Source organism: Talpa occidentalis, unplaced genomic scaffold (assembly GCF_014898055.3).
Source record: "Talpa occidentalis isolate TD23 unplaced genomic scaffold, MPIMG_talOcc4v2.1, whole genome shotgun sequence".
Taxonomy (NCBI): domain Eukaryota; kingdom Metazoa; phylum Chordata; class Mammalia; order Eulipotyphla; family Talpidae; genus Talpa; species Talpa occidentalis.
Window position 1 is genome coordinate 110,035,332 of NW_026555331.1, and position 22,054 is coordinate 110,057,385.

Sequence of the window (22,054 nt, forward strand, 5' to 3'; positions counted from 1 at the left end):
GGTTGAGCGCTGGGCTGCGAAGCTGCCCGCAGCTTCTGCAGCGCCAGTTCGATACCCAGCCGCCGGCAAGGGTCCCACATGGCATGCAGACTTCTCCTGCTGCCTGCTGCTCCCCTCAGCAGTGTATTTCATCAGTCTGCCTGTTCTGTTCCCCTCTCTGATGAATTCTCTCACCCTCCCGTGATTCTGACTGTACCCAGTGCTTGCATAAGTAAATAAATAAATCTTTAAAAAAAAAAAAAAGGACAGTAAATGGTAGTCATAATTGGCATTAGTATCATTATTGTTTCCAGTCGGCAGCAATGGTATGAGAAGGGACTGGGTCATTACTACAAAGAAAAATACATAAAAAGAGCAAGGATGGAAAATACAAATGAAGAGACTTCATTTAAGATTCCCAACCAGTCCCAGAGAGAGGAACTGCTTTGTAAATACACTTGCTGGACTATCATCTCTTCCCTCCATGGCTAAAGCTTGGATACTCTTCTTTTTGGTTTCTATTTATCTTAAGAAACCTGAGCCTTCAGGAGACTGTGGCAGGTGGAAATGTCTTCTTGGTCCTCCTGGAAGAAAGCACTAATCTGTTGAGAAGATTCCCAAGCCTAATATTGACCTTCCTCCCCAACTTCCTTTATTTTGGAACTTGACAACTCAAGGCAACCACTGGTGAAGACCACCAACTACTCTCCTCTATGTAAAATTTCACCCTGGAAATTGAATTTGGGATTGACTGTGATGGAGCAAAGTGGGCAGCAACAGCCCCAACTCATGTATTAGCAATGGGGGCAACTTGGTTGCTGCCTGGTCCCATCTGAAATGGTCACAATATTGCTTTGCAACTCCATGTGGCTCTCTGCCCTTTGAATGTCAGGGACAGATTCTCCCACTAAAGGTGCCTTGGTAATCATTTTATAACATCAAGAGATTTTCTTTTCAATACAGTGCTAAGACAATTATTGGAAACCATGGTGTTTATGGACAGTGCCATGACATTGGCAAGCCTGGATTCACGCGGAATAACATGACCAGGGAGGGTAGTCCTGTGTATGTCTCTTTTAGGTGAGGCAGTAGAAGAGCAAAGGTGGCACTGAATTCCAGGTATCCAAATTCTGGAAGGTTCTGGACTGTGAAGAGCATATTACCTGAGTTTGTGCATATCTGGTTGTACATTTAGTGCAGATTGATGAACTAGCAAGAGGAGCCCTATTTCCTGTCTTTGTGCTCCAGTCTGGATAGCACACCTCAGAGGGATACTATGGAGCTAGTTTTAGTACCCAGGGGCCCTGCAGTCTGTGACTCAATACCCTCTCTTGACCACTAACACCTCTCACTTGTGGTGCAACATTACCCCAGAGACCTCTCTCTCACCAAGATGGAATGCAGCAAATCAGCCCCTGAGGAATCCCTGTTACTTAAGTTACTACATATCCCAGTATTTATGAGTCTTCCTTTGCACATATATTTACTGGAAAAAAATGAGAAATAGAAATTACACTTTGGAAAAATAAATGGCATGCATAATTTTTTCTTTTTCTTTACATTAAAGGCATCTTTTATTCCCTGCTAAAATAAAGTCCCTTTAATCTACCAGCTAGTCAATTAGATATTCAGTAACCCAAGATTTTCAAAATAGACAGGTTGTATTAATAAAGGTAATACAAATAATAAACACACCTCCATTAGGAAAATGATTTAAAAGTAATTGTCAGAGAATACAATAATAGAGCCAGTATGCTTCCACTTAATGGAATTTCTTACAGCACGGGCAACCAGGTATAAGAGCCCTCTGCAGGAGAACCCTATTTTCCTTAGTTGGGAACTCCAGAAGACTACTGGCCTGCCCCTCCCACATCTGTAAACCTGCACCAAAATCTCAAGGCATAATTTGGAATTCTCTGAGCTCCTTCCAAATCATTGGATCTCATTTGAATGGCAAATGTAGTTTCATTGCCTTGCAGCTCTTTGCAAATTAATTAATTAAACCTTATGCAAATGGCATGACTCACCCCAGAACTGGACCAGCTACTTGGTTCTTAAAGCACTCCTGTTTTCTTTCAGTCCCGGAAAGTTGGGGCCTTTTGCATGTATAAAAAGAAAGGTGATTTCTTGTTGCAGCTTTCTGGAGTTGCTTTAAATGAGTGGCAAAATTTGCCTTAATTTTATTCACTACTCAGTTTTAGACCACTTAGAGTTTTCCTTCCTTTTGCTCAAGTGACTTCAAAATTTAAAGTAAATATTTATCTTCTAAAAATCTGTGTCCTGAACATGGATCAAGAGATAAATAAAGTATGATATAGATACAAAATGGAATATTATTCATCTTTGAAAAGGTTGGAGATTCTGGCACATGCTGTGACATAGATGAAATCTGAGGACATTATGCTAATTGAAACAAACTGGAAAAAGAAGAAATGTGGACCCTGCCAATGTGAGAGAGAAAGCAGAATGGAGGTTGCAGGAGCTGGAGGAGGGGTGAGGGCTTGTTTAATGGGCATAGAATTTTGGCTTCACAAGATAGATGGTCTCACTCATAGCAGGAATCTAGAAAACTTAAATAAGGGACCAGAAAATGAATAACTATAAGAAAGTGAAAATCAAAATCACCAAAAAACTATGAACCAGAGACACTTTTTGGGGGTGGGGGGCGGGACGGGAGGGATTGGGGTCAGAATGGGGGGTTTGCAATTGTATGGGGGAATATAAAAATAAAATTTATTATTTAAAAAAAAAAAAGAAAGTGTTTTGGAGATGGACAATAGTGTGTATGGACTTAGTGGTGCTGAACTATATGCCACATTTTGTGTGGTGGGTGTGTGTCGTCCCCTTGACTGTGGTCCGGCAACTCTGAGTGGCCCAAGTGGAGGTAGCTCTCTCCCCACAACTCCCAGGGCGGCTCACAGCTTTCAGTTCTGTCAAGCAGAAGCCTGCAGCCGGATCTCTGATGTCCAGGACACTTAACAGAGGCCCTTTCCTGGGTCCTGGGTGTTCTTTCTCAGCAAAGTGATAATGCTCCTAATTAGCGCAGGACCTGACAGGCTGGGCCCTTGGCAGCTGGGATGGAGGGAGGCCTGAGGAAAGTTGTCTGCAAGGACCTGCTCCTTGACTTGTGAAGGGGCTGGACACCCTGCATTTGGGAGTCAAGGGGCTGGAAGGAAGAGAGAGCGCTGGATAGTGAAAGCAAGAGGGGAATGCTTTGCTGACAGAAAAGAGGTATAGTTTAGACGGACTTCTAATGCCAGCGACGTTTTCATGTCATTGCCAGAACACAGCACTTGCAGGAAAACCTGAATTAATTCAGTGTTTTCTGTGATCTTTCTCTAATGATGACCCAGGGAGACAGCAAAAAAACCCTCTCTTTCTCTCTCTCTCTCTCTCTCCCCTCTTCCTCTTCTCTCTTCTTCTTTTGCACATGAAGACCATTGCCAAGTGATTTAAAACAAATTGGGACCCTAAAAGTTGAAGATTATCTCTAATAATTAGTATCAGTCCTATCACTTTCCCTGTGACAAGCCCCCAAATCTTAGAGACTGTTTCTCTCACTGACCCCCATGTTGCAGTAGTGGGTTAAATGGTACTTCCCCAGAAACATATACCCGTAAGAACCTGTGAAAAAGGGTCTTTGCAAGTATAATTAAGGATCTATAGACACGACCCTCCTGGATTATCCACATGGGCATGCAAACCACAGGCAAAAGAGAAAGAGGCAGATTTGAGACAGAGGAGAAAACCATGTGAGAACTAAGATGGGAGGAGCAGCCACAGACTAAGGAACAGCTTTGGCCCACACACTGGAAAAGGCTGAGAAGGATTCTCTCTCTGGAGCCTTTGGAGGGAGAGCTGCCCTGCCAACACTTTGCCTTCTAATCTACAGAACAATGGGAAAATAAATTCCTGCCACTTTAAGCTACTAAATTTATGGTGATTTAATACAGCAACTTCAGGAAACTAATACAAATATCAGCATGGCAATCTCCTTTTAGCCGGTGGAAATTGCACTTTCTTTTCTTTCCTCTATCTTATCAGCTGAGTGATAGATTGGTTGAGGTAACACTGGTTTACAGCTCTGCATGTGATGCAGAAGTGAAGGCTCACACCCCTCAGCTGCAAGTCCCCACTCCACACCTTGCACTTTCTTTTCTGAGGAAGAGCCACTGCGGAGACGAGCAGCCCTGTCCACGCTGCCAGGTGCACACACACCACCTGGAGGCCCTGTCGTGAGGCAGGCTGGGAGACGGCTGTGGGACTGCAGTCTGGGATTCTGCATTTCTAAGACACTTCTGGTGACACAGACTTTGCTCTCTACACACCACATATTGACCCACAAAAATGAGTTTTGCATATAAATTTTCAAAAAAGTACAGTGAGCAAACATGTCAGTGATATTCTGCTGGGGGCCACCGGCAAGCATTCAGCCTTTACCTGGGTCTCTTCATACTCCTTACCTACACTTTGGGATTTTTATCACAGTATTTTTCCTGATGTGTTCGTTGTTGAATGTCGAACATCATTATCTGTGATCTCTGCCCAATAAACCCAGAACCTGTAATCAGTTTTGCACGTATCTGTATCTCGTCTTTGCCTCATGAACATGTACTTGGCTAGGGCTGCACATGTTTCTTCCAGCTAGAGCTTTTTTTTTTTTTTTTTTTGAGTGTGTGGTGCTGGGTGCTGTCCACACACGCAGGCTGAAGACCATATGAGGTCAAGTGTTTACTTTTGCTTTTGAATGCCTTACTTTACTTTCAGCTGTGGTTTCTCGCCTCAATTTGCCCTACACTCAGGGTACAATGTCTTGATCTCTACATGTCCTGATTCTCTACAATGTAAAGAAGATGATAGAACATTCTTTTGCTCAGTGCCCCTGTAGTTTTTCTCACTGATCAGCTGAAACTTCCCCCAATGAATTAGGAACTTTCTTTTAAAGAACGAATTCCCATGAACCAGTTGTTGCTGAACCCCCTCTTATATATGTTCCATTTTCAGGGGAAAGTATGTGTATGTGTGCACACATGTACACAAGTGTGTGTGTGTGTGTGTAAACCTCACTGACCACGTCCTTGTGTTCAGCTTTTGTGTATAACTGAGTGTGAAGGCTGACTATATCCAGATCATGCAACTGTGATCTTTGTTCCCTTAACACAACCTGGGAAAATTCTCATTCTCTGTGGGTGTTGCTCTGTGGGCATAAAGTGACCATAGCCTTTATCGGAATGTCACTCCCTTAATAAGTCATTTTGACAAAAAGCACTTTACTCCCAGATTGACACTGGAATTTTGCAAAGAGGTATGCATGTCCCATAATCCCAGCAGAACAGCCATTTTCAACAGTCACATTTTAGTGCCTCTGAATTCTTTTTGCCTCATCACACTTCTAAAAGTAATCGTTAAAAATTGGCTTAATAATAATTTAAAAAAAACTGATAAGGCAGGAGCTGCTGCTCAATGACACAGATTCTCTAACTCATTGAATATGCATATACCTTTCACACAGGTCTAGTGGCAATGCCCTCACCTTCACAGGTGAGTTGGCACAGGAGGGAGTCACAGGAATGGTGTGAAGTGATGTTCAGCCTTCCCACAAACAGTTTATATGAGAAATATTATATGGGAGAGTGAAGAGCAACCACCCTCCTTGCTCTACTTTGATTCCTTTTGCTTTTCCTTACTCCCTCACTTCTCTTCCCCTCTCATGGTAGGTGTTAAAAATAGAGACCCTCATAAGATAACTTTTAGCTATGGGAATTGATAGGCAAGTCTAGGACTGATGTCCTTTCCTGGCATCTGCAACTCTGTGCTCCATTGTCCAGCAGCCGCTTCTGTCTGCCCAGGGTTTCTGCTTCTATCACTTAGTCTTGCACCTGGCCCTTTTCAGCCACCTACCTAAACTTTTTCTTCACCTATAACCACATATTATTAAATTCTTTACCTCTAATAACATAAATTTTTCTCATGTGTTTCAGTTCAAATTCTAAGAGAAAAAGATGTGATCATTGGAGGATCTTATCTTTTCATGAGGCCACTGAAAAATTGAGTCAGTTTCTAGCTGGAGCTCCTGGGTCATATGACCCTTGGTTTTGTGATTTGCTTTGATCCAGTCTCCTGTGGCTCAGGTGTCATGGAGCATAAACCATGGCCCAGGCAGCAAAGGGCTGGAAGCTGGACAGATTCACTATGAAGAGGGTTTGGCAGGACCTAAAATGACCCTGTTTCAGGGACACATGCTCCTCTCATTTTAGTATGATTTTTTTTAAAGATTTATTTATTTATTTATACAAGCACTGGGTACAGTCAGAAGCGCGGGAGGGTGAGAGAATTCACCAGAGCCAGAGTGGAGAACGGAACAGGCAGAGTGACGAAGTACACTGCTGAGGGGAGCAGTGGGCAGCAGGAGAGGTCTGTGGGACCCTCTCCAGCTGCCGGGGATCGAACTGGCGCTGCAGAGGCTGTGAGCAGCTTCGCAACCCAGCGCTCAACCCCTGCGCCACCGGGGAGGCCCTGATTTTACTATGAATGGGCTTTAGACATAAAAGGTCAGTGTGGAGATTCAGGGAGCTGAGGATCATAGTTGGGCAGTACGTGGCAGTCCTCTCCTCAAAGATGAGGAGTGAAGTTAAAGTCATGGAGAATTGAAGCTGACCTCTCGGAAAACATCAACAAAGTGTGTTCAGGAATCAAAAGTGAGCTAGTAACCTTGTAAAGGTTCAGGTCAACATATGAAAACATTGTCAGGGAGAGCAGACTGTAGAATTGCTGGGCAGTGGTGGGTATGACAGGAGCTGCAAACTCAGCTGTGAATGAGTGGTGTGCACTTGGAAGCGAGTGGACCACACCCTGCCGCGCTGCACATCAAGGGTCATGGCACTGTGTGAATTCCATTTGCAGGTCCCCTTTTTAAAAGGCATATCTGGTCTCCCTGGCTCTAATGGATAAGAGCAGCTTGGAGGTTATAGCGAGAGAGCAAGAGACTTCTTCAGCACTCAGGAGACTGATTATCTGGGCATCCACTCTTCTGCTAGTTTCAGCTCCCTGATCTGTTGCCACCTCCTTCCCAACCTCTATACTATTCATTTTTAGTAAACATTTCTTTTTTTTTTTGAACAATACAATATGACATTAAATGTGATCTTACTTTAAAAACAATGCAATAAATCTTTCGTGAAGAAATTAAGAATTTCTGCACACCTTTATACCTGGGGATGGGTAAAGAATATTTTAGACAGGATATAGAAAGCATTAGCTACAAAAAAGTGATTTATACTTTATCAAAATTTAAAATTTCTGCTCATCAGAAGACAACATCAAGATTGTAAAAGAATGCAAAAGGCTGGAAGAAAATTCACAAATATGTATATCGAACAGAGGACTTACTATATATAAAGAAAACCTAAAAATCAGTAATAAAAAGATAAAGAACCCAACAAAAATAAGCCAGCAAGAAGTGGAACAGGAACTTTCCAAAGGTACACATACCTAGATACACACGCAGAGCGCTTGACATCACTACTCATTAGGAAGATGCAAACTAGGAACCACAGCAGGCTGTCAGTTCATAGCCAGTAGGATGGATGCCATTAAAAAGACTGATATTATGAAAATGGAGAGAATGGAACTACCATACATTCATGTGAGGAGGGCAAAATGGTGTTACCACTTTGGGCAACTAGTTAGTATTTATTCTTTGTCTTAAGACTCCATGGAAACTATGACCCACCAAATCTATTCCGAGCTATTTCCCAGAAAGAAAAAAAAGTATATGTCCTAATTTAGAAGACCAGTTTAAGAAGGTTTATGACAGTTTTTTTTCTTAAAAGCAAGAAACTGGAAACAACAAAAATATCATTAATGTACACATAATTTGTGGTATATTTATATAATGGGATATTACTAACAATAAAAAGTTCTGATAAACACAAAAATGTGATTGAATCTAGAAAATACATACTAGACATTACAGACTGCTTTGTGATTCCATTTATATGAAGTTGTAGAACTCACAAAAATAATCTATTGTGATAGAAATCAGAATAGTGGTTTTCTCTTGAGACGGAGGAGGCAGCAGAGATTGACTGCAGGGATACTAGGAACTTTCTGGCATAGTGAAAATATTTTAAATCTTAAGTAGGATCTTGATTATATAATGTGTGTATATATATGGTGCTCTGCCCAGATGTCTTCTCTGGGGACTAATATATTCCCAACTGCTGGGAATATCAGCCAGGATAACCTATTCCCACATTCCTTACTGGGCATCGCATTAGGCTGTAGGGAACTGCCTTGCCCAGTTTTCTCCCTTACAGGAGGTGACTGTGACTAGTGACTATACAATCTCCTGACCCACTTGCATCACTTTGGGACATTCTTAAAGGGTCATCTTATCTCCAAAGCTCTCCTGGGGTTTAGCAAAGCGTCAGCTGTAGCAACATCATGGGTCGCTTCTCCTTCCTAGTCTCGCGTTACATCTTTACAAATATGTATATCAAACACCTGAGAGTATGTACTGGTAAATTTTCTGCACCAAAATTTCCACCTCAGCATCTTTTTCTAGAAAAATGGAATAAGAAGTGATCTTAGGAGGGGACCCTCCCTAAAGTGGGATTTTGGAACTGGATAAACTGCTAAACAACTGTCAATGAGAACCCAGTGGTAGAGCATGATGAGTACTTAGCATGTTATCTGTTGTTTAATTAAAACTTGTGCTAATGTTGGCTATGACTAGGATATAAATGGAAGTGGGTATTTTAGGTGGTATACTTGAGTGAATGAGGGAAGTAGGACAGTAGGATTGAGTAGCTTTTTCCACAAACATAGATTCATTAAGAGAAACAATGACCAGTTTCTGATGATTAGCAATGCAAAATATGAAGGTAAGAGGACCTCTTAGGCAGTATTTAAGGAAGTTCTAATTTACAGCCAAAGGGCAGATGGTGGTAAGCACCAAAAATTAAGTAAAAGAATACTAGAACTTCAAAGAAGGTTGATTTTGTAGGCTCTGGGAAACTTGTGTAGACAATTCTGAGGACCTTGAAATCATGAATAACCCTGAACCCACTGTACTGTATGTGGGCATTCCCCCATGTTAATAAAAATAGAAAAATAGTGCCCTCTCCCTAACTTGCAGCTTATGCAGAAATAACAATCAAAGGAAATAACTTCTTTGCAAAACAATGTTTGTGCCAGTCAGGATTTTACCACCTCCCATAGCATGGCCCTTACTGTCAACAAGAGCAATAGCAAGGGCCATTGCCCAGCATAGTATGACTGCGGAGGTGGTGGGCCTGCTAACAGGAGCTAAGAGGTCTGAGAGGAGCTATTTGCTGAGTATTTACTATATCAATTTGCTACAGGATTTAGCTAATAAGTACTGGCTGATGCTCCAGTGACTTTGTGGTCAGGTCCCAAGCGTGCAGGATCAAGAGAGAGGAAAATAAAGTTGGATAAAAGAGAAAATAAAGTTGGATAAATTTAGCAATTTAGGATTTAATACCATAGCAAGTATCCTGAAGTTTGTAATATGCTGCTAGAATAGCTATGAGAAGCTTGAGAAATGTTAGAACCTCTACTAAATAAAGTAGAAATGGCAGAACTGATGTGACAGATGAGAAGAAAAAGATCACAGGATTCTGAGAAGTGGGGTTGGTAGAGCAAGTGTTTCATCAGATCATAAAATGTACCAACTGATCAAGTTTTACAAGAGGTACCAGAGAATTTGTTAGTAAGTATGCACTAGAATTATTGAGAAGCTAAGTGATGGTGATCTTTATAGAATAAGAGTGCAAGCAAGAGATGCTACTATGATAGAACTAGGCTCCTCATAGGAATAAGGATGATAGGATCCCAAATAATGTAGGCCACAACCAGCAAAGTAGAGACCTTCCAAGGAGGATGGAACAACAGAGAGGGAGACAGTTGATAGAGTACATTGTAACTTGACTAAGATAGTTGGACAACCAACAAAAGAGCATTGGTCGATGTGTACAATTAAAAGGAATCAAGGATGAGTGATCAAGAGGTGTGGACAGCAGCCCCAGAAAAAGTCACGATTCCTGACTGTTTTCAGACCTGGAATCCATTGTCAGGTCCCTGGGAGAAACAATTTTGCAAGATTACAGCAGTAGTTATTTCTCCAATCCTTACTTAAGGCCATTTATTCAGACAAACATGCATCAGGCAAAAGGAGAATATGCATACACTTTCCAGAAATTATTGGACAACATAGGTTCTTGACCTAGGGAGTTGACATTGGTGCCCTAAGGCTCAAAAGCAATCATAACCTATATTGTAGAATTGGCACATAGAGGCCAGATTTGTTGGAGTTAGTCCTGCTAATAGTGGGCCCACTGGGCCCCTAAAATCATCCAGAATTGTTTCCCTAGCACCTGAATATATACATAGTCATTCACAGTAATTGACATGACCCTGCTCCTGGCCCTTGCCACCCAAACTTCACTTAGAACTTAAAACATTGTGTTCAATGGAGACTTGCTTGGAATTAAAAATATTGGCTCTTCCCAGTCTTAGCTATTTTGAGTAACTGCTCAACCCATATGTTTATGTACCTGTGTACCCAACTCAGATCCTTGCCACCCAACTGGACTAACCTGCCCAGAGAAGATTATACACTCTTCAGTCCAATAGTCCTTTCCTATTCAAAGACAATTCAGACCTGGTTTCTACATCTTCTGTCCTTGCTTAAAGGGATATTGGAATGTGAGAAATTATATTGCAACCTATGATTGAGACAGAAAACATGGAGAAAACAGTTCCTAGCTCCCACCAATGCAAATAAACCAAGTAATCATATTCTAAGTAATATAACAATGGAATGCAAGGATATGGTTAGTTGGACATGAAATGGATGGCAGATTTGCTTGGCATTACTACTGTCAATAAACAATAATACTAGTTATTCATTGAGCAACTACTGCATATCAACAATGTTTACATTTCCTCTGTTATTTAATTCTAAGGACAGCACTGTGAGGTGAACAATGTGCCCATTTTATAGAGAAGGAAACTGAGACTGAAAAATTCAGATAAATAGCCCAAGTTATAAATCTTGGGAGAGGTGGGATCAAAATTCCAGCCTGGTGTACTGATTTGGAGCCAATGTTGTCTCTATCACACCAGATTGTATCCTGGTTGTACAGATTTGCAGCCCGAGCACCTTAAAGAAATCCCTTGGCTTCCAGCAAGAGGGCTTAAGAAACTATGCTTTTTTTCATGCTTTTGAAGACAGAATCACTCATAAAGGGCATTCCTTTAAGACCTGCTTCTTTGAAGTGATAAAAGCTAGATTGAAGGAAGGCTCACAGGCCCCTGATCTGGGCTCACCCCTGCCCTTCAAGCCAGGAAATGTGATTTCTCCTGCCGTCCCTTTTACTTACTGCACTTGCTCTGCTTCTTGGGTCTCCAGTGATTTTTTTTCCTTAAGAAAAGAAGATAGCTTGGGTTAATTTCAAGTTCTCCACAATTTATCTGTACTGAGCTGGAAGAGTGTTGAGTGGGAAAGGGTTTCATTGTCCATGAGGGCCTCACGGCTCTTCAACACCCACCACTTCTGCCTCATGTCAAAGGAAAGCAAATAGGTTTATTAAATAGCTGTCAAACCGAATGAGCGAGCACCGAGAACACACAGAGGGGAGATTGGATTAGAGGTAGAGGACATGCCACACTAAACAAGGGCACAGATTTATGGCCTTGGTCATGTGGCCTTTGAAATGATGCCTGAGGTAGATATATGTGAGGGGGAGGCTGGGCCCAGAAAGTGAATCTTGAGGTACAGAGGGGAGTACTGAGGCATAGTTCCTTCTGGAAAGGTTCTGATTCTCCTCAGTACATGGAACCCTGGAAAATGCAGTCTTTGACTTTCCAGCCTCTTCAGTACTGGAAAATCCAAGAAGGGGATTAGAACGACTGAGTGAGCCAATTTGCACCATCTACTTTATAACCTTTGTTTCTTTTAAGCCAGTTTATACTGGGTTATACCGGGTTCTGTTACTTGAAACATACATCAAATAGTAAATATTGATCATTTTGGGGGAAATCTTGAAAAGCCTTGATTGAATATTACACAGAAAGTTCAATGTTTAACTATGAGGAATTAGGACTCTCTCTGAATAGAAGAATGACATGATGTCTTATGTTGGTTTTCTGCATATTTATTGTGGAAAACCAATAATCTTATAAAAGTGGCAAAATAGCTTAATCCCTGCATTCATTCTAAGTGTATGAGAAGTGATGTTCTGGATTAAGATCTTAGACCTAAGAATTCTGCTAGGAGATAATTGGTGGGAGGCTGTGCTTATAATTCATTTAGTTACATTAGAAATACCCTGGATGTTGATGCAAGCAAAATGGGGGCTTTATTATCAGGGTACAGTGGTATCTGATAGAACCCAGGGCCGGGGTGCTGGGAGTCAGAAGGATTTAAAGCCAATGCTTTGTCTCTTCTCCTCCCACCATCCCTTTCAATCTTCATCCTTCTTTTGTATCTAAAGATTGGTTTCCTCCACATTCCTATGCCCCAGAGAAGAAAACAAGGCCATAGACAGCTTCCAAGTGTATATGACAGCCTCTCTTAAATCCCCATGGAAGGGACTCTGCCTGATCCAAGTGGGGTTTGTGCTCACCAGGAGTCAATCAATCATAGCCTCAGGAGGAAGAGACGGAGGGAGGTCTACACATACCAGCTTCCTCTGTGGATCTAGGGAGGGAGGGGAACGTGAGGGCCATTAGCCTAGTGTATGTCCACCCTCTCCAGACTTGTGCCATTGGATGTGGCCTAGTCAGGAGTGAGTTAGTAAGGAAGAGGCTGTTTGGTGATAACAGTGCTGGGTTGAGGGGCTGAGTGAATGTAGCACCATTTCCTTGAGTTGATTCCTGAGGTTAAGTTTCCTACAAATGACTGAAATGCACACTTTTTTTTTTTTTTAACATAAAGCAATATGGGCTGGGATAGAAACAACTGAAGATTGTTTCTGGACATGAAGAGGCAAGTTGCCATCACTTTATAACCACTGAATGACTATAAGCAAAGTGGAGAAACAGTCCTGGCAGTGGGGATGGAGGGAGGAGCAGGTAACATGTGCTGTTCCCTCAATCTCTATAGCAGAAATGGAGAAGAATTAGCCAAGCAGCTGTCTCCCAGGGCCCAGAGAGACTTTAACAGGGGAGGGCTTTAGGTATCCTCCCTCTTTCAATCTATTCAGGACATGTTAAGAACCATATTGGCCACCCTGATCTACATGATGGCTTGGGGGATGAGGAGAAGGGGAAGCAGCATGACCGATCCATACATTTTGTGGAAAATGAAAAGGGTCATGGCAACAATGAGGGTGATTCCAACGTATATTACCTTAGATGTGAAGGTGCCTTCACTTTCTGATCAGTGTGGTATTGTGATGGGGCTTTTACAAAGTGTTTTTCACAGAATTTCATTTCACCCTCCCAGCAACTCTATGGGGTAGTGCAAGTTGGATGAATTTTACAGGCGAGAGAATTAAGTTCTGGAAAAGTGAGTCATCTCTAAGTCCAACCAGCTGGGACCTGCTCTTCTGTCTCCCCTGGAAGTGAATACTCTGATTGCCAATTAATGTTTTCTGCTGCTCCAAGATCGAGCTTGATTTGAGACAACATACTTTTGCCATTTTTTAACTCCTAGCCTTCTACACAATATCAGGAGAAGGGATCAGGGCTATTTCGTATGACAAATGTGATCTCATTTAATCTCTACAACAGCTCGGTGAGGTTTGTATTAGATAGCTCATTTTATAGATGAAGAAACTAAGGTCCTAAGAGTTTGGTCACATGGTCACTGAGCATGAACTAAATACCACATTTAGTGATTCAGATTCTTTAACTTTTATATGATTTTGCACAGAAATCACACTGAAGACTAGGCCTCTGGGAAACTATGCCTGGTCTCAACCTCTAGTCCTAAGGAGAGGGAAGAGGGCCGAGCCTTCTGGGAGCTGCTGTTCCAGGCTGTCATGGCCCTTGCTACTGATACGCTTAGCGCCAGCTTTAGGTGCCTGTCTCTGCTCCTCCATGAGCTGCCCTGGGGCCTGGGATGTCAGACAGCTGACCCTGCAGTGTTTTCCTGTATTTCATCAACCCCTTTACAACCCTTTGCTCCCCTTAGATTAACAGAGAGGAGCTGCCACAGCCAGGCAGCCAGCCACTCCCATCTGAACATGACCAAGTAAAACAGATTAGTGAACAAAGAAATGAATAGAGAGAATTGGGAGTGGGGAGGGGGACCACCAGCTAAGTTGTCTGTTTTAAACAGCTATCGGAGTAATTGATTGCAGGGAACACCAGACTCAGTTTGGCCTAACTTGGTGATCACTAACTCAATTACTTAATTTTCTAGAAAAACATTTGCCTATGATAAATAAAAACCGAATAGACCATGAGATGTAAATGCCTGCTTTCAGTCAACTTCAGTCACAGGCCTGATGTATAAAGAAAAGGCAGCTGGGAGACCTGGATTCAAGAGGCGTGAGTAGGACTGACAACAGTAATAACCAGTATCATCTCTGGGACTGTTAGAAGAGTTGCGTTATTTAACCTATTTCATCTTCATATAAACCTTATGGAAAATAACACCATTATCACCCCCATTTTACAGGTGATAAAACCAAAACGTCACATGGTCTGTCCTTAAGGTGTACAGTTGGCAGATGACAAGTAAACACCTGGAAGATGGATTCTAGCCTGTAGTTGAAATCCTGTTCTACCAATGTCTTCTGACAGGGAAATGAGAGGGAGTATTAGACACCTGTCTGCCACATTGCAGTCATTTTCTTAGCACCTTGGAGATTTCTGGCCACTTCTCATAGCCAGTACTTAGAACTTTTTTTTGAATGAGCCCTTTTTCTGGAAGTTTAAATAAGTACATCTAAAAAGGAAACAAAATGGGCAGATTGAAAACCAGTGTTTTAGTCTTTAATGGAAAGTAATCAGAAAAGTGACTATCATTGTATTGCCTGAGTTCGAAGCACAGCTAGCTCTGTGGTTTCCTTGTTGAAAAGAGAGGCTAACAAGTGTTAGAGACATGTTAGGGACCTATTAACCTCAGTTTATAATTTCCTCTTGGATATAATTAGAAGTATTGAAAGAGAACAGAACAGGAAATGCCTTGCTCATAATTGCACTTTGGGAAACACTGTATCGCCTATCTCTCCGGTCTTTCTCCTGCACCACAAAACTGAGTGGGATGGTGGAGTCCTGAACTTTCGGAGCTTAAAGAGCCCTGTGTGGGCAGAGAGGCCTCTGTGACTCTTGCAGGTCCCTGTTCAAGTGACCTGTGTGTTCACCTTGCAAAGGAGACCATATTGCATAATCTCAATCCATTCAAGAAAGATCCCAAGCTCCAGCCATAATGTGGTAGCAGAGTGTGACGATACATCCAGCCTGCCTCTCCTTTCAGCTACATAAAAATATTACACCTCACCCCACAGTCCTGAACATAAGCCATGATATGTTGACTTGCTGTGACCCAGGGAATGTAGGAGGAAATGATGTGTGCCACTTTCTGGTACAAACATTTACAATCTGATACCCTTTCTCTCCTCCCCTGGGGCCTCATATGGAGATAACAGCTCAATAAATTGGTGAATCTCCATCAGCTTTGGTCCCTGAGTGACCACGACATGCGACAAAGTCCTTTTCTTTATCCCATCTCTCTTCTGACCTCCAAGACATTTCTGTTATGTTTTAAGCCACTGTGACTTTGTGGTCCTTTGATATTACAACATAGATCAGCCTCTTCTGACCAATTAAGGGACAAAGTTCTTACACTGGCCACCAGGGATACAAATCCAGGCCCCAACTGTCTGACAACTTGTTCCAAAGGCCAGGAGACTCCTTCTTTGCCATTATTGCTGCCTTTTCACCACCAGCAGACCTGGCAATCTGCTAATGCCTCTGATATCACCTGTGGTCACAGTCCTGGCAACTGCAGATCATGCAGGAGTACTGGCTCCGTAAGCTCCCAATGCCCTGCCCTTGGGACTAATTCCTGACCTTTCACCTCCGTCATTAATATTTTTATAAAGTGAACAAAATGCTCCCTCTGTCTGTGCTGCCTCAGTTAAGTGTAAGGAAGGCTGCTATGGTGCAGGAGGATCCCAGCATTTAGAGATGAAGCTCTTGGGTCCACACATGCCACCTCTTCCATCAGCTGCAAACACAAAACCAGGATGGCTGGGGCACAACCTCCATGCTGTGTTCTAAATCCTCCGGTGCTCAGTCTCTACAAGGAGCATCTCTTTCATCAGACATGTTTATGTGTCAAATAACAATGATCTTTCCCCTTGAAGACTTCTTAACTGCCATGAAACCTCAGTGGACACAGAGGCACACTTGGCAGGATCACTGGAGTGCCTTCCTTGGCCCATCCACACTGCATGTGGCAGCCCTGCCTATTGTTTCTATATACATGACATCTAATTCTTCTCCCTAGACTATAGGCTCTGAAGAAAAGAAATAGGTCTTAGGTTTGCATCTCTCTGGTTGTCTATTATTGCATGAGAATCCATCTCAAACTTAGTGTCATATGCTCATGGATTCTGGATATCATGAATTCAAACAGGGGATCCCAGGTGTCTAGAACCGTGAAGGATCAGAGGTTTTTTTTTATTTTATTTTTTTATTTTTTAAAGATTTATTTATTTATTTATTTATTTATTTATTTATTTATTTATTCAAGCACTGGGTACAGTCAGAAGCACGGGAGGGTGAGAGAATTCACCAGAGCCAGAGCGGGGAGCAGAGCAGGCAGCAGAGCAGGCAGAAGGACCGAAGTACACTGCTGAGGGGAGCAGCGGGCGGCAGGAGAGGTCTGCGCGCCATGTGGGACCCTTGCTGGCAGCCAGGGATTGAACTGGCGCTGCAGAGGCAGCTTCGCAGCCCAGCGCTCAACCACTGCGCCACCAGGGGAAGCCCAGGATCTGAGATTTTTAATCTACTTGCAACCTGACAAGTTTGCTTGCCAGTTTCATGGATGTAAGTAATAAAAACACTCTGATGTATATAAAGAATCACTGTGAAGGCTGCTGTTAATGCTGTAGAGCATAGCAAGAAGACCCCAGTCTACATGTCTGCAGGGCTGTGCTCTATTTCTGCTACCCCACTAAACTACTGGCTGTGTCCTTTGGCAAGTCACTTACCTAGATGAGCCTGAGAGGCAGGCAGGGCATGTGAAACACAAAGGAACCTTCTCCTCTTGCTTCACAGAAATGTTGTGAGAGTCACACAAGAGTCTTGTGAGGGTCCTGACCTGTACAGGCAAATGGATAAGATGCTCTCAGGGTTACCCCTTGTGTGACTGTCCAGGAGGTGGAGTGTCTGCACTCCCTGCATTTGTGGGTCTCTTGGATCCTTCCTGGGTGAGAGGTGCACAGTTTCCAAATTAATGTAACCAAAGCCTTTTAATTCTTGTAATTGAGTTATCCAAGGAGAGCAAGGGGAGCACCTGACTTTCTAAACTCTCAGAGTTAGAAAACAGTGAAAGGATTAAGTGTACCATGAGATTGCTTCTGGGGTGTTCCAAAACTAGGATGAGAGAGAGAGAGAGAAAGAGAGAAAAAGAGAGGCAAAGACAGAGACAGAGACAGAGACAGAGACAAGTAGACAGAATAATTAGCTTTGAATGACAGCCACTCATGTGCCACCACTGAGTGCAGAGTTAACTACAGGGGGACTCCAGAATGGTTGCCTCTGGCTTCTTGGGCACTACAAATTTTGGGACTGAGAATGGGACACAGAGGGGAAAACACTTTTAGTTTAGAACACCAGAAGGACTTTAAGCATTGCATAGTAAAGTTGGAGCACATTTACTGTGAGAGAATTCCACAAACCTGGGAGATGGGAGTTAATATTGCAAAGGAGGAAACCAAGGTTTAGAGAGAAGCATATTGTTCCAGGCCGCATGGTCCAGAAGGGACCAGAATCAAGACTTAAGCCAATGACTATTTGTCTCCAAAGCCCAGCCTCCTGTGCACTAATCTTATTTATTTCTCTTCCCCTTGGCATGGTGGGGAAAAGGGGTATGGAAATATGTGGGGATAGAAACTGGAATAGGGCGAGGCCATCCCAGCTCTGTCAGCCAAGACTTGTTGCCATGAGGCACTCTGCCATGGCCCCAGCCTAAGTCTAAAAGTCCCAGCATTAGAGCCAAGAGACAGGCAGAGGGAAGTTGCCTAGCCAAGTGGGTGAGTGGCTATTGTGATTTTATAGCTCAGGAAGGATGTGTTCTGGGAAAAGAGTTCCCTCTGGGCCTGGTCTAGTCTATTCTTCCTGATAGATGCCACACTGCTGTGTTTACAGATCTATTAAGAAAGTATTTGTTGAGTGCTTGTTATGTGAAAGGCACTTGTCTGTCTCTGGAAATACAAGGATGAATATGACTTCCTTGCTCTGGATGGACACTCAGTTTAGTGGAGGAGGCAGATCATTTTTATTTAGACTGATTAATGCTCTTGTAGAGGAAAGCATATGTAAAACATCCAGGTTCACCAGGAGTGATGACAGTCAAGGAAGACTTCCTGGAGATTTTAACAGCTTAGTGAAGTCTTGAAGTCAGTTGATGAAAACAAAAGGGGAGCAGGGTGGCTTGGAAGTCAACTGTTGCAGTGCCAATTGTATCTTATGTTTTCTTATTTACTTCCTTCTGTCAGAATGTCTTAAGTGTCAAGTTGTAAGAAACTCAATTCAAACAGGCTTAAATAATGATGGACAACTAAACCCATGAAAGAATGAACAGGGTTCCATAACTACAGAAAGAGTAAAGAATAAAAAAAAAAATTAACAGAAACTCAAAGAAGTACACAACTTTCTAGAAAACTGAAGAAATTACAGATCTGGATACACCTTGAGCTTTTAAATTAATTAAAAAAAATCTCATTGGCAAAAAGAATACCACATGTTATTACCAGAAAGTTTCAAAAACTTATAGGAAACAAATAAGCCTTATTTTACATAAATAATTGGAAGCAAAAGGAATGATAACCAACTCATTTTATAATCTCTTTACAAAAACTGAACAAAGAAAATGCCAAAAAAATTATAGGACAACAATCTAAATATAATATTAGTAAATTAAATTAAGCAATGTATTAAAAATGTGGTTCAACAAAAATGTCATAGATGAATTGATTAAAAAACATATCATTGTCTTAAATAGAGGGAAAGCACAGCAAAAAATTTCAATAGTCATGAAACCTGTAGCAAACCATGAATTAAAGACAACTTCTTTAAGCTGACAGAAACCAAGAACAAGTTCTGCACTTGAATGTGTCTTAGTAGCGAAGCACATAAGGAGACACAGGAAGAGGCCAGTCATCACCACCCCAGGAAAAAGGCCTGGAAGAGGTCTTTCAAGACCTTCAGAATGAACCAACCCTGCTGACACCTTAATTTTGGGCTTCCAGCTTTTAGAACTGTGCGCCAATACATTTCTGTTGTTCAGGAAACTCAGCATACAGTACTTTGCTCTGGCAGCCCTAGCAGACTCACCTGCCACCTGAGCAATTCCACTTACAGGGATACATCTACAAAACTTGCATAGGACTGCAGTGAAAAGAAAAGAGAAGAAGGAAACATTGCACTAACAAAATGTTGGCTATTCATCAGTCTTCATCAATAAGAAAATGAATAAATAATGTGCATTAACACAACAGAAAACTCTATAGCAGAAATATGAAGAAAGGGCAGCATCTGAAATCAATACAATTAAGTAAAGTTAAAAAAATCACTCTCAGGCAAAAAATATTTTTAAACAAAATTTTAAAATAAAATTAAGTTACAAGTGGCCAACTGAGGGAAATATTTGTGAAATATGACAGGAAAAGGGTTTTAATTCTATTTCTATAAAGAACCCTCATAAACAATAAGGAAAAGAGGAATACTTCCATACCATAGGGACAAGACACAACAGCACGTTTCAAAAAGAAATGTAAATAACAAATAAGTGTGGGAAAAATATTCATGTCATCAGGAACAAAGAAATGCAAACTTATATCATGAGAAACCAAAAAGATTAATAATCTTTGCAGAGATTAGATATTAGTCAGTGTTGGTGGAGATATGAGTTCATTTGAAGAACAATTTGTCAGTATATGTGAACCTTCTGGTCCTGCAATATGAATAGATCTTTAAAAATCAGAAAATAACTCAAAGATCAAATCAGGCATGTTCATTATTATGCAAGTACACTTGTTAATTCAAATAAACCAGAAACAATGAAAAAGTATTCGCATATTTTTATCTAAATAAATATCAGTGCATCCTAAAATGGAAAATTATCCACTGATATTTGTTGCCATCAACATTTCTATTTTTTCAAAGGAGCATCCAAGGTAGTAATTTATATTACCAGTTTGTGTGCTTATTATAGGTACCTGTGTTTGTGTGTGCATGTAGGACAATGTGTTCATTGGAGGATGAGGACCATTAGGGTGACAAACATGACAAAGGGTACTCATTTCTTGTGGACAGGATTGGCTAGGATTTTTCTTGGTTTGGTACTAAGGGTTCTTTTGCCTAGCAGATGGGTTCTTCATGGAGAAATGACTGAGGTTAACCAATTTAAGTCTGAAGAAAAAAATGCTGATTTAAAAAAAATTCAGCATATTTGTAATATTTCATAATTGAAAAAATTTAAAGAAGTTACAATTGAAATCCTCTAATTGAAAAGAACAACCCAAACTTCAAAAGCTAGTAATAAACTTTATAGGAAACATGTAAGGGCTCCAAAACTAGAATACCTACTGAGGAGCTGAAAACAAGAGAGTTCAAATGAAATCTCAGACTGAAACTCAATATAACTCAATATATAAAATAGATGTTAATATTTGTTGAGCAACAAATAACAGACTCTGTTCATCAAGCACATATTTATGCCAGGTACCCCACAAGGGCTCATGCTCACACAGCAAGCATTACCACAATACCTGTTTGACATGGGAGAACACTATGGAAGTGTGAGTCTCTCTAGTCAGGATAGAACCAGTGAGTGGTGGAATTAAATCTGTAATCCAGGAAAGACTGGCCTCAGAATGCAGGATCTTTGCTGCACTGCCAAACCTCTCTCATATCAGTGGGCTGGGGTTCTGGAGTCCTGCTTTTTGATACCCTCTTGTTCCCAGGAATGAAGAACTAATTCTGCTAAGATCAAAAAACTCTATCTCTACCTCTATACCAACTTGACCAATTCAAGACTTCAAATCTGTTCTGCCTTTGTCTAATTTTTTTTTTTTTTTTAAGCTCCAGACTGTGTCTTTGACACTAAGCAGCACAGGGATGGCAGAAAGAAATAGGCGAGAGGGCCTCAAGAGGAAGATGAGATGGGGGTACAGTGTAGTGGCCTACTCTCCTCTAGGGTATACTTCTGGACCTAATCCTTCAAGGCTTTGTGATTTGGTTTTATAAGAAAGCTCATTTCTTGCCCCAAACAAGAGATTAAGAAACTAGAATTCAAAATACCGAGGTTCAAGTCTCAGCTTGACTCCTGAGTAGATGTTCGTACTCAAGAAAGTTATTCAGCTTCCCTGGATCTCAATTTCTTTATCCCAAGAAAAGGTTACCCAAGTTAAATGAGGTGATGCATGGGTAGTACATGACACAGAACTTAACATATGGTACACCCCATTAGGTCTTACCAATCCCCGCTCTCATCTGGTCATTGTCCCCATCATTCTCAGAACACAGAGGCCCCCTCAGAACCTCAACTTTCAAACCTTCTTGCTGCTCTGGCGACATGGCCCACCCTTAGCCAAGTTCCCTTAGCAGGGGCTCACAATAAACCAAGGCCCTGGGAAATGCCCACTTCATCAGGCCCTTGCTCCCGAAGCACAGGACTGAGAGTTGTTTGTGGAAGCCTGAATGAGAGACTGATGACTCAAGATAAGATAGGCAATCAGCTGGGACTCGCCACTGCAGACTTCTGGTCTACTTGTAAAATGAGTCTTGTCATTTATTTGACAGTCCCCAGGATTTCACAGAGAGGGAGGGACAAGTAAAGCCAAGCCCCCAGCAGAGTGTTCCTGATAGC

At 41.8% G+C, this 22,054-nt stretch overlaps 1 long non-coding RNA gene across 2 annotated transcripts; it reads right to left on the reverse strand.

The window, feature by feature from the left end:
* Window positions 1-266: 266 nt before the first annotated feature.
* Window positions 267-21,691, reverse strand: LOC119250291 (uncharacterized). Of its 2 annotated transcripts, none has more exons than XR_005126265.2 (5): window positions 21,663-21,691; window positions 11,385-11,425; window positions 2,007-2,075; window positions 1,369-1,465; window positions 267-563 (listed from the first exon to the last, which is right to left on the reverse strand). It is a non-coding gene; the product is annotated as an uncharacterized LOC119250291 (long non-coding RNA). The 2 variants fall into 2 exon arrangements; XR_008550481.1 differs by lacking the exon at window positions 21,663-21,691 and adding an exon at window positions 17,172-17,262.
* Window positions 21,692-22,054: the final 363 nt, after the last annotated feature.